This window comes from Schistocerca americana, chromosome X (assembly GCF_021461395.2).
Source record: "Schistocerca americana isolate TAMUIC-IGC-003095 chromosome X, iqSchAmer2.1, whole genome shotgun sequence".
Taxonomy (NCBI): domain Eukaryota; kingdom Metazoa; phylum Arthropoda; class Insecta; order Orthoptera; family Acrididae; genus Schistocerca; species Schistocerca americana.
Genome location: NC_060130.1, coordinates 703,261,199 through 703,277,375, shown reverse-complemented (window position 1 = coordinate 703,277,375; position 16,177 = coordinate 703,261,199).

Below are 16,177 nucleotides of genomic sequence, written 5' to 3'. Positions count from 1 at the left end.
ATCAGACGACTTTACATCATTGTGGAAAACTGGAAACTGTTGTATGAGCGTCGTTTGCAGAAATACAGGGCTGACAGTGACGTTTCATCCTGTGAAAAGGCCGTCAGTGAAAGCAATTCACAATCGCAGAGAAGCTGGCGTGCAGTTCCTCCTGACCCTGTGCTAGAGCGAAAACCTGTTATAGTTACGCCTAGTGAGCGGGCAGGCTACTGCATCTTAATGTTACCATCACTACTCAAAATTAATCCGTCAATCGCATTGGTTTAAAAGTGCAGGAAATCCTACCCGACAGCACCTTTGGAAGAACCCGACATAGAGTACCAAGATTTCATCTCGGTACCAGTCGGCTGTTAATCTTCCCCTCATCCGTGACTGACACGACTGACGTTACACAATCACGAGCTTATGGTTCAAACCCAGGTTCCTCTTTCTCTTCAGATGTAAATCTATTGATACAAAGTTTAGAATCTGTTTCAATAAAGTTGGCCATTAGCTCTTGTGTCCAAGTGATAACACTTCTGAGACCTTCTTTTCTATTCTCTAGTAGTGTAACGTGCTAGCATAAGGCCCTTACACTTCCGTCTTTTTTCAGCAGATTCAGCAGATGTTTCGTTATCATCATAATGGTCAAAAGTAGTACGTTCCAATCTTCATACCCTCACGGAAAATAGTGGTTTCTCTGTACTGGTACCATACTTTGCCGTGCGTACCAGAACAGCTGGGTACATTTTCATATGTCGTTGTGGGACTCTATCGTACTGAGTCATTAAGCAACATCAGATCGAGCCTCCTGTCTCTCTACAGCACGCCGAGTTGCAAAGCTATTTGCTCATACGAGGCGTGTGAGGAAACTAATCACAGATTTTTTATCTACCAAAATTTTTGTTTTCATTTTTTTAACAACAATAGTGTCCCCTTGAAAGTAGTTCCCTTGTGGCAGCTACACGTCGGCGGAATCGTTGTCCCCAGTCTAGGTAGCAGCGCTGAAAGTCTTCAACTGATAGGGCCTTCAACATGTCGGTCACTTTCTTTTGAATGTTGTTTAGAGTCCCAAAATGATGCCCTCTTAGGACATTTTTCAATTTCGGGCAATGAAAGTCACAAGGGCTCGGATCACGTAAATAGTGGGGCTGTGGAACAACAGGAATGACTTTTGAGGTAAAAAATTCCGTGATGGAAGTGGCCGTGTGGGTTGTCTACAATATCCGGTCTCTCTCGATTCACCCCTTTCCTGAGCTTTTCAAGGACATCTTTGTAAAACGCTTCGTTGACAGTTTGTCCTTATCTCTGTTGGTCTACCATGGCCAGGGAACATGGGCTGGTAAGTCACGTCTTCGTATGAAGCACTTGTATAACGATTGGAATTCACAATACCCAGTGTTTTATGGCGCTACACGATAAGTTAGTTTATTTGGATAAAAGCGTATGGTGCCTGAAAATGGCAAAATGAACTGCAGAAACTGGTTGCTTTCAGAATAAAATAAGATATCTTAAAGTACACGGCTGTTGGTGAAGTTGTCACTGAAAAGTTTGTCCTTATTGTTAAACGTCGGTCTGATCTCAGAAGAGCACCCACAAGTCTTCGTCGGTTTTTGAAGCTGAAAGTCTCCTTGAGAAAGGTTCATCTTCAATGTGTTCTCGGCCTTCCAAAAATGATTTGTGTCAGCGAAAAACTTGTGCTTTGATAAAGAATGTTCCTCATAGGTCTGTTTCAACTTGTCGAAGATGACACTTGTGGATTCCCCAAGTTTAGCACAAAACTTGATGGCACAACTTTACTATAAATTCCGGTGTTCCATTTTCGTAACACACAACAAAAACACAACTTTACTAATGGCTCTCTCAAAAATCATGTGATGGCGTATATCGGAAGATTCCCCGCGTGTCTAGAAACGTACCAGCAGCGACAGCAGTTCTTAAGGCGATTCGAAAAAAAGGGGCTTGCACGAGCAGGTAGGTTATCCATAGAACAAAAATACCAGAGCCGTGAAGACTCCTCATCTAAGTTGCCAGGATACATGATCACCGCGGTCGATCTATCGGTTGCAGAGCAGAGCTGTCAAGTGACTTTCTGCTGCATTGCTCTCTCTGGGTGGCACCCCATTGCGTTGGAAACATATCCTTCGTCTAACATGCAAATTCTTTTCTACCAGCAGTTGTTGAGACACGTCCGCGATGTCTCTTCTCCAAGAAAAGTTTGCTATCATTTAAATACAAGGGGCGATCAAAAAGCTTCGCTTCGAAGGCCATACATTCCAGAACCGATATGCCAATCTGGCAAAATAGCCGTGAGCTTTGAGGCAATCATTCCATCGACGTACCAGGTTGAAGATACCCGTTTGGTAAGACAACGTGAGTTGCTGCGTGTTGCAGTACGTAGTTGCCTGCTGCACATCCTCGTCCGACAGGTACCTTCGACTGTTCAACAGTCCTTTTTTAATGGACCGAGTGCGTGATAATCGTATGGGGAGAGATTAGGACTATAGCGCGCGTGCTGGAGTGCCCCCTACTTGAGTTGGCGTAAATTATGCGTTACGACATTTGCGACATGTGGACGTGCGTTGTGTCGAATCGAGATCAGCACGGAGAATGGTGCACTATTCGACAAAGGTAGTTTTTGACAGACACGTTGCCCATAGACATTCTTTTTTTCTCCTGTGGATATCTACCGACGTTTGTCCTGCGGCAGCCAAGAAAAGAATAACAGCACGTTGGTCCAGTTTGGATGCATATGGTAATAACGTCACCATAGTTCACGTTTCCGCATTTACCCCACTCACGTCGGAAGGACACGAAAGCCACACTCATCCCTCGTCCACATGTTGGTGCTGATGTACTCGCATCTGAGTCACGCTACGTTGCATCTATGCTGGAGCAACGCCTTCAAACGTAAATTTTTTGATCCCCCTTATACAGGATGGTCCATTGATAGAGACCGGGCCAAGTATCTCACGAAATAAGTATCAAACGAAAAAACTACGAAGACTGAAACTCGTCTAGCTTGAAGGGGGAAACCAGATGACGCTATGATTGGCCCGCTAGATGGCGCTGCCATAGATCAAACGGATATAAACTGCGTTTCTTTTTGAGATAGGAACCCCCATTTTTATTACATATTCGTGTAGTACGTAAAGAAATATGAATGCTTTAGTTGGACCACTTTTTTCGTTTTGTGATAGATGGCGCTGTAATAGTGACAAACGTATAAATACCTGGTATGACGTAACATTCCTCCAGTGCGGACGGTATTTGCTTCGTGATACATTACCCGTGTTAAAATGGACCGTTTACCAATTGCGGAAAAGGTTGATATCGTGTTGATGTATAACTATTGTGATCCAAATACCCAACGGGCGTGTGCTATGTATGTGCTCGGTATCCTGGACGACATCATCCAAGTGTCCGGACCGTTCGCCGGATAGTTACGTTATTTAAGGAAACAGGAAGTGTTCAGCCACATGCGAAACGTCAACAACGACCTGCAACAAATGATGATGCCCAAGTAGGTGTTTTAGCTGCTGTCGCGGCTAATCCGCACATCAGTAGCAGACAAATTGCGCGAGAATCGGGAATCTCAAAAACGTAGGTGTTGAGAATGCTACATCAACATCGATTGCACCCGTACCATATTTCTATGCACCAGAAATTGCATGGCGACGACTTTGAACGTCGTGTACAGTTCTGCCACTGGGCACAATAGAAATTACGGGACGATGACGGATTTTTTGCATGCATTGTATTTAGCGACGAAGCATCATTCACCAACCGCGGTAACGTAAACCGGCATAATACGCACTATCGGGCAACGGAAAATCCACGATGGCTGCGACAAATGGAACCTTGGCGGGTTAATGTAAGGTGCGGAATTATGGGAAGAACGATATTGGCCCTCATTTTATCGATGTCAATCCAAATGGTGCAATGTACGCTGATTTCCTACGTAATGTTCTACCGATGTTACTACAAGATGTTTCACTGCATGACAGAATGGCGATGTACTTCCAACATGATGGATGTCCGGCACATAGCTCGCGTGCGGTTGAAGCGGTATTGAATAGCATATTTCCTGACAGGCGGATTGGTCGTCGAAGCACCATACCATGGTCTACACGTTCACCGGATCTGACGTCCCCGGATTTCCTTCTGTGGGGAAGCTGAAGGATATTTGCTACCGTCATCCACCGACAACGCCTGACAACATGCGTCAGCGCATTGTCAATGCATGTGCGAACATTACGGAAGGCGAAGTACGCGTTGTTGAGAGGATTGTCGTTACACGTATTGCCAAATGCATTGAGGTTGACGGCAATCATTTTGAGCATTTATTGCATTAATGTGGTATTTACAGGTAATCACGCCGTAATAGCATGCGTTCTCAGAAGTGATAAGTTCACAAAGGCACATGTATCACACTGTAACAACCGAAATAAAATGTTCAAACGAACCTACGTTCTGTATTTTAATTTAAAAAACCTACCTGTTACCAACTGTTCGTTTAAAATTGTGAGCAATATGTTTATGACTATTACAGCGCCATCTATCACAAAGTGAAAAAAGTGGTCCAACTAAAACATTCATATTTCTTTACGAACGACACGAATATGTAATAAAAATGGGGGTTCCTATTTTAAAAAACGCAGTTGATATCCGTTTGACCTATGGCAGCGCCATCTAGCGAGCCAACCATAGCGCCATCTGGTTTCCCCTCCAAGCTAGATAAGTTTCGTTCTTTGTAGTTTTTTGGTTTGACGCTTATTTCGTGAGATATTTGGCACGGTCACGGTCAATGGACCATCCTGTATAAGTAAAAAATTTGTTTTTCTCTGAAATGGTTTCTTGCTATTGCCAGTCTGCATTTTATGTCCTCCTAATACAATAACCTTCGCTTATTTTGCTGCCCAAACTCATCTGCTTCTCTGAGTGTTTTGTTCCTTAGTCTAATTCCTTCAGCATCGGTTGATTTCACTAGGCTACATTCCATTAATTTTGTTTTATTTTTTTTTATGTTCATCTTATAACCGCAGGCCACAGTGAGTTCCGTTCATTAAAGGTCTTGCGTACTGAGTGTATGCGAGTCAAGTTCAACAGCCTCAGGTAGTTGGCAAGTGAAACAGACCCAGTGACCCCCATATCCGATTTCAGCTAACGTATTTGCTTGTTTGAAATAGGTTTTCCTTGGCGGTTTCTATCATGTGTATTAATGTGAGCGAATTTACTCCTCTTGTACTATACACATGCTAGATGATGAACCTTCCTGGCAGATTAAAACTGTGTGCCGGACCGAGACTCGAACTCGGGACCTTTGCCTTTTGTGGGCAAGTGCTCTACCATCTGAGCTACTCAAGCACGACTCATGCCCCGTCCTCACAGCTTTACTTCCGCCAGTACCTCGTCTCCTATTTTCCAAAGCTGTGAAGACGGGGCGTGAGTCATGCTTGGGTAGCTCAGATGGTAGAGCACTTGCCCACGAAAGGCAAAGGTCCCGAGTTCGAGTCTCGGTCCGGCACACAGTTTTAATCTGCCAGGAAGTTTCATATCAGCGCACACTCCGCTGCAGAGTGAAAACATCATTCTATGCTACATGATCTTTATAAATTAGGACGAACTGTGGGAAACTGTTCTTGGTAGGATAAGGAACAAAGAGGGTCATATGGGCATATACATATCCTACTGTCTTATAAGCGTACACTGTCCCTCATCTCTCTCCTCGATCTTAACGCGCTTGTCTGAACAATATGGCAGAAACTGCAGTTCAAATCAGAGAAAAATCCTTCCTGCCCCACTTCGTCGTTCAGTCACTTTCCCAAGGTCCTTCTCAGGAGCAGGAACCCGACTCTGGAATACCTCCCGCATTCTATTAGAGATCTGCATAACATGTTGAGCTTCAGAAGACAGTTAATGGCACACCTACTAAAGGAACAATAATTATTACCATTGTCCCTGTACACACTCCTTTCCCTCATAAATCTGTGTTTTCAACCAGATCTTCCTCGTTTCCCAGTATTCTTAGCTGGTGTAGTCCCCTTTCCTTTTGTAAATCTATAAATTCTTTTCGTATCTGCCACTGTCACTGTTGTTATTATTGTCTTTCTTATTATTATTTTTACTACACAACTGGCCATTAAAATTGCTACACCACGAAGATGACGTCCTACAGACGCGAAATTTAACCGACGGGAAGAAGATACTGTGGTATGCAAATTATTAGCTTTTCAGAGCATTCACACAAGGTTGGCGCCGGTGGTGACACCTACAACGTGCTGACATGACGAAAGTTTCCAACCGATTTCTCATACAAAAACAGCAGTTGACCGGCGTTGCCTAGTGAAACGTTGTTGTGATGCCTCGTGTAAGGAGAAGAAATGCGTACCATCACGTTTCCGACTTTGATAAAGGTCGGATTGTAGCCTATCGCGATTGCGGTTCATCGTATCGTGACTTTGCTGGTCGCGTTGGTCGAGATCCAGTGAATGTTAGAATATGGAATCGGTAGGTTCAGGAGGGTAATACGGAACGCCGTGTTCGATCCCTACGGCCTCGTATCACTAGCAGTCGAGATGACAGGCATCTTATCCGCACGGCTGAAACGGATCGTGCAGCCATGTCTCGATCCCTGAGTCAACAGATGGGGACGTTTGCAAGAGAACAACCATCTGCATCTGTGTTTGACTCAATGCCCAGGCGTATCAATGCCGTAATTACGGCCAGAGGTGTTTGTTCTGGGTACTGATTTCTCAGGATCTATGCACCCAAATTGCTTGAAAATGTAGTCACCTGTCAGTTCTAGTATAATATATTTGTCCAATAAATACCCGTTTATCATCTGCATTTCTTCTTGGTGTAGCAATTTTAATGGCCAGTAGTGTATTATCACTATTAGTGGCAGTAGCAGTAGTACAAGTATTGCCACTATTATTTCTATTAGTAGATAGCATTTCCTGCCCACAAATACACTAAAGACACTCATATCATTTTAATAGTATTTGTCATATTAAAATGATTATTTCTTAGGTAAATATGTGTGAAACCCTGGTCCGATGTAAGAAAAGGCCTGGTGGCCCTAATCAGATCAGTTTAAATAAATACGTATGGCTGTAAATGCATTGCAAGGGAGATACGGCGACTTGAAGGTGAAGATAAAAGATCTTTGATGGTGTAGGTTTCAAAAATTGAAAGCACATGTGAGCACACGCCATGCAAGTGGGAATGTCTATACTAGCGTTCTAGCTCCACGCTCAATAGGGCAGTGAGCTGGGCCACCAGAGGCACCTCTTCCGGCATGGAAGGTGGAGTCACTTGCAGATACGCCACGTCTGTGTGGCGTTGTGGAAAGATGACTTCTTCCACATGGCGATAGCCAATAATCCCCGCCCTCACATTGAGGCTGAACCGGAGCTGACGGTTCGCAGCCACCATACCGCGGGGATTGTCTGTAGGCCAGAGGTAGGTGCTGCGAAGCTTGACGAGACCGTCTTTCGTGGAGGACGCCCCATCTGTGAATCGGATGAATGATGGGAATCCAAGCACAGTGGTGGCCTGTGCGAAGAACCAGCGACAAAACCGTTGCAGTGGAGGCTAGTCCGTAATAAGACCAGTCAGCTGTGTAAAGTGATACGGATAGTGGCAGCTGTCGTGAAGGATGTTCCACACGGTCGTCTGGCTTATCCCTTCCTGGCGGGCCATCTGCCTCGTCCTGATACCGGGATAAAACAGATATTTTATCTCCGCCTTCGAGGGGGAGTATCTCCCTAGGAACGCATTCCTGAACATACGTCCATACTGTCTTTCTCGCTCCTTATCCTCTCAGGGATCGTTTCTTGTAGTTTGTCCCCGTTTAGCAAAATCACCTAGCATAAGCAGCGTTAACGATTCCTCTTAGAATCGGTAAACAGCGATGACGGCAGCGGAATGACCTTTCTGGCGGTCCAACCCCAGCGCGGCCGGCGTAGGACGCAAGCGCGAATATTTGCTTAGGAAGTTTGCGCGGCGCGAAGTGCGGGTAGTGTGAGGCCTGGCGCTGGCTCCTCCCCGCCGGGCGCCGCGTATTGAGCGCGTCTGCAGCGCAGGCGCCGCCGTCGCGACGCCGTTGGCGGGCCGGCGCTTCGTCGCATGGCGCGCCGCACTTCGCCATTGGCCGGCCGCTCTTGCGTCACGCCGCCGTCCGCACACGTCACACCCACGCCCTCCGCCCCCGCGCCTGCGCCCGCGCCAACGACCGAGCCCGCACCCGGGCCCTCCGGCCAAACGGCCCCCAAAAAATGCGCCACTAACTCATGAAATTTCGGGGCGTCTGCTTCCATCACAATTACAAGAATGTAGCGCCCGTCTTAGAACTGTAGGGGAATCCTTTAGTTGTATGAAGCTTTGTGGAAACACTTCGAGCTGGCTTTATTAGCTGACATTAACTGAATTTTGCCGTGGAAACTTTTACGTTAAATTCCTGTTCATGCCATTCTTATACGACTTGTCGTTAGCACTGTTCTTTCCATTTGCCAGAAGTTAGCAACAGAAATAATATAGTCCGGTGATGTTAAAAACATTGATGGATATCTTACCGACAAACAGTGAAATCGGGCATTTTATGGAATACCTAGCCAATATATGGAATACCAAGAATCATTATGCAGGGTATGAAATGCATCTTATTTATCACTTTGACGAAGCATTTAATACAATGTCTCTTACATTTAACGCAAATTATGAGAAAAAGCTAAATTAAATATTTTGACTGTTATAAGAGCCACACACATCATTGTTGTTAAACATTGAGCCCAGTTCGGTTAGAGTTCAGTGGTGTCAGAGTGTCAATTTCGCTAAAATGGTGGCTGCACGTGATGACTGTGAAAACGTTGTCGTTGATTTTTTACAGTTCTTTGGTTCGACACTTTTCCAGTAACAAATATAATACAGCTTGAACAATTTGAAAATATCTCGGAGCTTTGGAGGTGATGAAAAATCCAATTAAAAATCTGCGTGTCATGCAATTGGTTGTAAGTAAATTATCAGTTGTGGTATTTTTGCAGACAGCATTCAAATTATGCCACAGTCTTTTACCTTGCTGTCTGCTTTAGACTTTCAAACGAGAGCCTTTGAGCCTTATAAGACTAACTGAGAACTTTCTTTAGTAAATATACACCGAAATGGACTCATAAATCACTGAAGTGGCGTCTAGTCGAAAAGCTTGCGTCATTTACATTTCTTTCGACAGCCAACAATTGCGGATGGCCCCCATAAGAGGCAAGAAACATCCAAAATGTTAAAAATGTTGAAAAATGTAGCGCAGCTGCAGTGCCAATAACGATTCGTGCCCTCGTAAAACATGCTCTCTTGTTTTGCAAGGTACACAGAAATTGTTGCGAGTGATACAAACACCTGTGGTCGGTATCGAGATACTGTATCGTGCAAGGAGTACCATAACGACTTCACGTTGGACTGCTAATGATTCCTAAGTGGTGTACATACAGTAGTTCCTGCTGTTCTGAGAAACCAGTTTCGATGATTACAGAAACAACTTATTATTTGTAAACTCAGGTTCAGTATTACCGAGCATATGAAACACGAGAAAGAGAACTATCGTGCATATTATCACGGTCTTTGATACAGCTTCTTACCACTGTTGAGTCTGCATTTAGTCCAGAAGTAAATATTATTTCAGAAGGTGGACACACACAGCTCTTAATGTCAGAAGAACGTCATGATTACCGCCAAGAGCTACTGAAGAAATTTTTGTATTTAACAATCAGATACAAGATAACTGCAATTTCCAGTATTTAGCTGCATCATTGGTAAATAACGTGACCGAGACCAACAACAAAAGCAAATGCTTTGATGAAGCTGATGATGATCCTTGGAGCGAAACTGGTTCTTATATAAAGAAATTTCATCAGCAGCTCTTGGCGCTAATCATGAAGACCTTATAGAGGAAGAAGCTAATGAGCCCCATTTGGAGGAGACTGTCCTTGTGAGATGACGATTTACCAGTTCACAATAAACTGAGTGTTCAGTTCTAGACAAGGCAACTGAATATTCCATCATCTAGCTATATCACTGGTAAATACCGCTTCGAACACAATAAAAATCGTAGTATCTCTCGCTATCTAAACTAGAAATTTTCTTAAATCTATTCTACTGTGTCACAATTTTCAAGAAGTAGATACGTTCGAAATAGCATAATTTTTCTTCTAATTGTGTTTTTCAATAATAAACAAGGTCTCTCGACGAAAAGCGTTTGCCTTGCTCCCTGAATTCATCAGTAAGATGACTGTGTATCTATTCATAGCAAAGCGAAATCTGTAACTAAGAAAAGACAATACCATAGCTAGAAAACAGGAATTTTTGGTGGCAGTACACCGACTCGAAACTGGAAGGAAATCAGTTGAAGAGTAGACGGAAAAAGTTGTAAGTGCCACATCTCGAAAAATGCATTTTCAGTGCTATTCTGTTACCGATTCTCTGTTGTACACCCCTGGACTTGTTACAGATGCCAAATCATGGATAAAATGTTTCAGACATTCAATATTAGATGGCGCAGAGTTTTTGTGCCAAGCAGCGCTTCCTCCCGGAGTTGCAAGATCCGCATGTCAATGTCGCCTCCGTTTAGTCTGGGATGGTTTGGAGAGATAACACACAGGTGATAGGTGAGTGGGAACAGCTTTTTGAGCTGCGATAGAGATTCTGGAACTACAGAAAGTTGAAGGAAAGTAAGCAAGGCCTTTGTTTTGGAACATTTACATAAGATTTTTGAGTCAGTTAAAGGTATGAACCCATTCCATGTCATTCCAACGCATTCAACTGACTTCTTTAATTTTAAAGATTCTGCTGAAACATTATCGTCACTGCAGACGTGTGAGACCTCCAGATGCAATATTTACGTCCCGAGTCCGAATATCCGTCCGGCACACGGTTTTAATCTGACATGAAATTTCAAAAACTTTCTTATTAGCACTTATAACCAGGCCGTTTCCTAGTATGGTACTTAGAACGTTCTTAATAAATTATTTATTTTCTAATTTGTCTCATTTTTTGCGGTTATGACGGGAGCAGCGTAATACCTTCTCAACTCTTTTGGATGGAAATAAGTTACGTACAAAAACAGGTAGATGGTTTATTGAGTCTCCTAAAAATGTGATATTTTTCATTTGGAACGTTTCCCATTTCCACTCTTAAATTTGCGCTTCAGTTCCGTAACATACCGATGGTTTTTTACTAACTTCGTAATAAAGAAATTTTCTGGGCCCTTTTTGAATCCTCAAATTCAAGGGATGAATCAAAAATCAGGGAGGTTTTTTAGATGGCACGGCATTATAACCTCACTAGTGCACAAGTATAATGATGAAGGTATGTAATAATTTAATGAATCGGAAAGAGTACTACTGTGCACAAATGTCTAAGCGAAAAATCGTTCGTCTTTGTCTTAACTTCACTCTTCGCGTCTCCGTTCCGTTTCTCTAGTCCGTGGCAACACCAGCAACACCATTTACGCAATGCTCTCTCTCTCTCTCTCTCTCTCTCTCTCTCTCCCTCTCTTAGCTTAAAACCCCGTGTTTTATTAAGTACAATGAGATTCATGGTAGTTATTGTTTCCATTTATAAATAACAAATGGTTCAAATGGCTCTGAGCACTATGGGACTCAACTGCGGAGGTCATTAGTCCCCTAGAACTTAGAACTAGTTAAACCTAACTAACCTAAGGACATCACACACATCCATGCCCGAGGCAGGATTAGAACCTGCGACCGTAGCGGTCTTGCGGTTCCAGACTGCAGCGCCTCTAACCGCACGGCCACTTCGGCCGGCTATAAATAACAGATAAACCAATTATCTCCAGGATACTGTAATGCTTCAGTCATGGAAACGTCAATCAGATTCGGATTAAATATATTTGCAGGTGGTGTGACGCCTTATGTTTGAAATTCAGATTCACAAAGGAGTTTCTGTCAGTGTTTATAAAGAAAGAAAACTGCATCATCCGTGCCAGAAGAAAGAAAAACGGCGAAATTCTGTAAACTGTGCAAAGAATGGAAATATTTTTAGATCACAAATACGAAGCCCTCAGCTTCGTTCGAGTTCGTATGCTTTTATCCCGATGCAGCATTCCTTATGTATTAGAGTGTAGTTAGATATTTCGTAGCTGACACCGTTGCCTTAGTAGTTGACTTAATTGGCGAGGCTGTCAAAATGGCCGGCCCGAGTGGCCATGCGGTTCTAGGCGCTACAGTCTGGAATCGCGCGACCGCTACGGTTGCAGGTTCGAATCCTGCCTCGGGCATGGATGTGTGTGATGTCCTTAGGTTAGTTAGGTTTAATTAGTTCTGAGTTCTAGGCGACTGATGACCTCAGAAGTTAAGTCCCATAGTGCTCAGAGCCATTTGAACCAGTCAAAATGCACTTACATGTCCAACGGTCTGATACCCTAATGGTTATGATGTGAAGTGTGAGCGGAAAATTATACGGTGGTTTAGCTTCCCTACCGGTCGTTTTACGCAACCCGCAATGTTGTAGCTGGACTTCAAAACCACACACGGGATTTTCATATTCTCTCTCTCTCTACGCCCAATCTATTAGTCCTACAGAAAAATGAGCATGTCCATTTTGTAGGAAATTTAATGTAGTTAAATTTTGTACTGGGACACGTTTTCGTTGTAAGCCACGGTTTTCGAATTATTCAAGAAAAACGTACAAAAGTGATCTTCAAAAGTACCTTCACCCCACACTCTTCTCACCAGTCAGCGTATCTAGTATGTTGTTCGTGGCACTCCCTCCTTCCACTGTACCAAAATTACCGACTAAATGACCTATTCCCGATATTCGGCTTTTTTGTTCTTCATTGATTGGGCTATTAAGCCACCAGAATAGCAGGATACTTCGTTAACTTTAACTTAAATGTGCCTGTGAAGGTAATCAATGAAAAACGACTTTTGAAAATGTTACGCTAAAAATTCCATCCAAATTTAACCCTTACAAGCAGAGTATTTTCGTAGTCATAAGGCCTGACGAATACGTTCTTCCCCCATCCTTGTCTAGCTAAGCTACACAGTGTCCGATGGACTGTTTTACCCTAATTACAAACTGACTTTTCTCAAATGTATCCTTCACGTATACCATGGCAGGCTCGCTATGCAGTTCTCAGTGCCTAGTAACTAGTAACCATCACGCCCGATTTGGAGAGTTGGTTTAACCTATGCATGCTGATGAACAAGCATCCAGTTTCACAGAAAAGACTCGCCGCATTGTAACCTCCTTCAAAATACCTTTTCTCGAGACTACATTTCTACAATAACTGGTTTCACATTATTAACAGGTAGGAACACCCCACGCTTATTCAGAATTCTTTGATGTTTGGTGATACGTCTCGAAATGTCACGCATTCCTTTGGCCTGAGAGAAAATATTTATATGTGAAGTTTGTCTGGCTGTTTCAATGACAGTCATCTTCTCAGTAAACTAAAAAAAAACGATTTTGTTTGCGTTTAAGATGGATGCGGGACAAGCTATCGCCACGCTAAGGATATTTTGTAGTTTCTTGTCTTTAATGTGTACTCATGTGTTACCATTTTACGACTATTTTTTGAATGAAACAAACGCAGTATAACTAATGCAGTAGCATCGATTTTTAAGTCACTACTGAATATTTCGCAGATGTCCTTCAACTGAATGTCGACCTGTTGAGCGTAGCTACATTCGTGCCAAGTAAGGCTTTTATCCTCTCTGGAGAAATTGCAGACAATCAGTGCAGATAAGCTAAGGAATGCTTCAGTCAGCTTTCGCTGTACGTTCTTCCTTACTGACTTTTTCTTGTTTGTCACGAATGAATAGTCGACGACAGTATCTTAAATTAGGTTTACTCTGTTAAATGAGTTCGTATTTTACGAAAATAAATATCAAAATGTTAAAGCAATTCAGGTGGTACCAGAGAAAATACAGCATGTCATTACTGAAGGGTGACTGTGATGAGGGTTTTCTTCTCTATTACTGTTCAGTTTTCTGTCAATGACAAGGTAATGAGTGAAATAGTACGAGATCCAGTTGGACGGAGAAGAGAAACGAAAATATTTTGGACGAACTGAAAAAACTGAATGGGACTTGCCTTTGAGCCTAAGGCCTAATGACTATGAACCGAACCCAACTCTCTGTGAATATGAATCCAGATTTTTCTCGCTCTCTATTTGATCGTTATGCACAAATTGATCCATTGCTCAAAAAATTGAGTTCTTCCAGAGTATTTCGGAGATCCTGCGTATCTACATATTACTTAGAGCCACCTAGTGGCTAGACATATATGCTTCTTGGCTTCTCAACAAGCTGATTACATGCTTGCATTCAAACATAAGGTGTGCCTTTTAAACATGTTAACAATCTATACCAGCAATGCAGCAGAATTAGAACGATAATTTAAAGTGAAGCACTCCTCAAGTCACATTTTTGTATCTAGGTTTTTCTGTTTGTTTCGGTGTACACTATCCTTTGCTAACGCTGGTCTTTTATGCCATATATTAACATTTGTTAGACAAATAAGAAAATACTGGGTGTTATTCATAGATGCATGTAATAGATAAAGAGTTTTGTCAGCCAGGTGTCATGGCAAACTTCACACTGAACTAATCCACGCGAAGGTTGTACAGCCACGAGACGTAAACTTCGATGGCGTAGATAACAAAAGAAAAAAATTACAATAGTGAAACATGACACTGCAAAAAAATTGTGAAAAATATATAAAAGTGTCAGAGAGAGGTTATGATACGATCATATTGAAGAAACAAAGCACCATTTATTGATGTGACTAATACGATGTTACGGCGTCTGTAGCACGACGCCATGCGGCAACTGAGCAGGTGTGGAGACTTTGAGGGACTTGATTTGCTCCACAGAAAGAACAGAAAACTTAAGCAACTGCACTCCAGATTCCTACGGTCAAACTGAGATCCAGGTTTCATTCTCATTTAGACCCAAACGTGCCTCATATCCGTGAAACGCGCTGGCTGCCGTGACTCGTTAGGACTTTAAATTAATAACCCTGAGAGACTGAACGCAATTACTCACAATCGCTCGTCACTGCTCGAAGTTTTTCGAGACGTCCGCTTCTCAAAATAGAAGTATTAATGGAACCATTACTGTTGTACAGAGACGATTTTAGTCAAGAAACGGTCTGTAGTTCAATACTCTGTGACAAAGTCACTGTGCAGAAAGTTAGTTGCTGCTAATGGTAACATAAGACGACTACAAAGTTCATGATGTGCAGTGAAGTGGAGCAGGTGGCTACTGTGCTGACTAGTGTTCATAGTGTTCACAGATTTGGTATAAAACAATTTCTTTATCGGTCATGATGTGTAACGTGGAACACAATACCGACGTAACCAAGTGGTAAAAAGGGTGTGCATGACTTTAGACATATCAAAGCTCATTCAGTGAGGTAAGATGCGAATTTCTCAATTGTCCCAGTGCACTGTTATTCAGGGTTTCCAGCATTAGGGAAAATTCAGGTCTACAGGGAACTCGATTCAGAACTGGGATGGAAAGGTGATCATGGTGAAGAGAGGCCGCTGGCTTGTGTCACCGATCGTGGCTGTCAGTGTTGTTCTTTTCCAACACTTTTATGGACGAATAAACCAGAGGAATGTATACCACATGTATGTTTGAAATATAGCGGCACACAAGAATTCCTTCTTTCATCCTTGATAGTAAATTGGTTCAGCTACTATGAGCGGCGTAGCACGAATATCGGACCGTGGTGAATTGGAAAATTTCAAACTGTTTAATGGATGACATTCTTGTCTGTTCGTGAATGATGCGCAGCACAATTTTCATTAAAAAGCCTCAGTCATCTACCTGGGAGCACTGTATGAAAGAATGTTAGAACATGAAAGAGGCTTATATGATGTTTTGTGAAAGTTTTAATTACATAGAGACTGTTCCGTGAGTTTAATTAGGCCGACTACATCTAGGTAATAACCAATCAAGTTTAGCATTTGCTCGTCATCTTATCGAAGACAGTAACATCATGTGGTCTGACTTCTGAGATGATAATCTTTGCTACATTAGGCTAGTTGACATTACCTTATGTCTAAGAAGATGTTACTGGAATAATACTCTCCGTTTCTCATATCTCTGTTTATGCGGATAATGCATTCATGTACAGGGAGCAGGATAGGATAGCTCCAGCATGGTGAATGGAAAAGTTT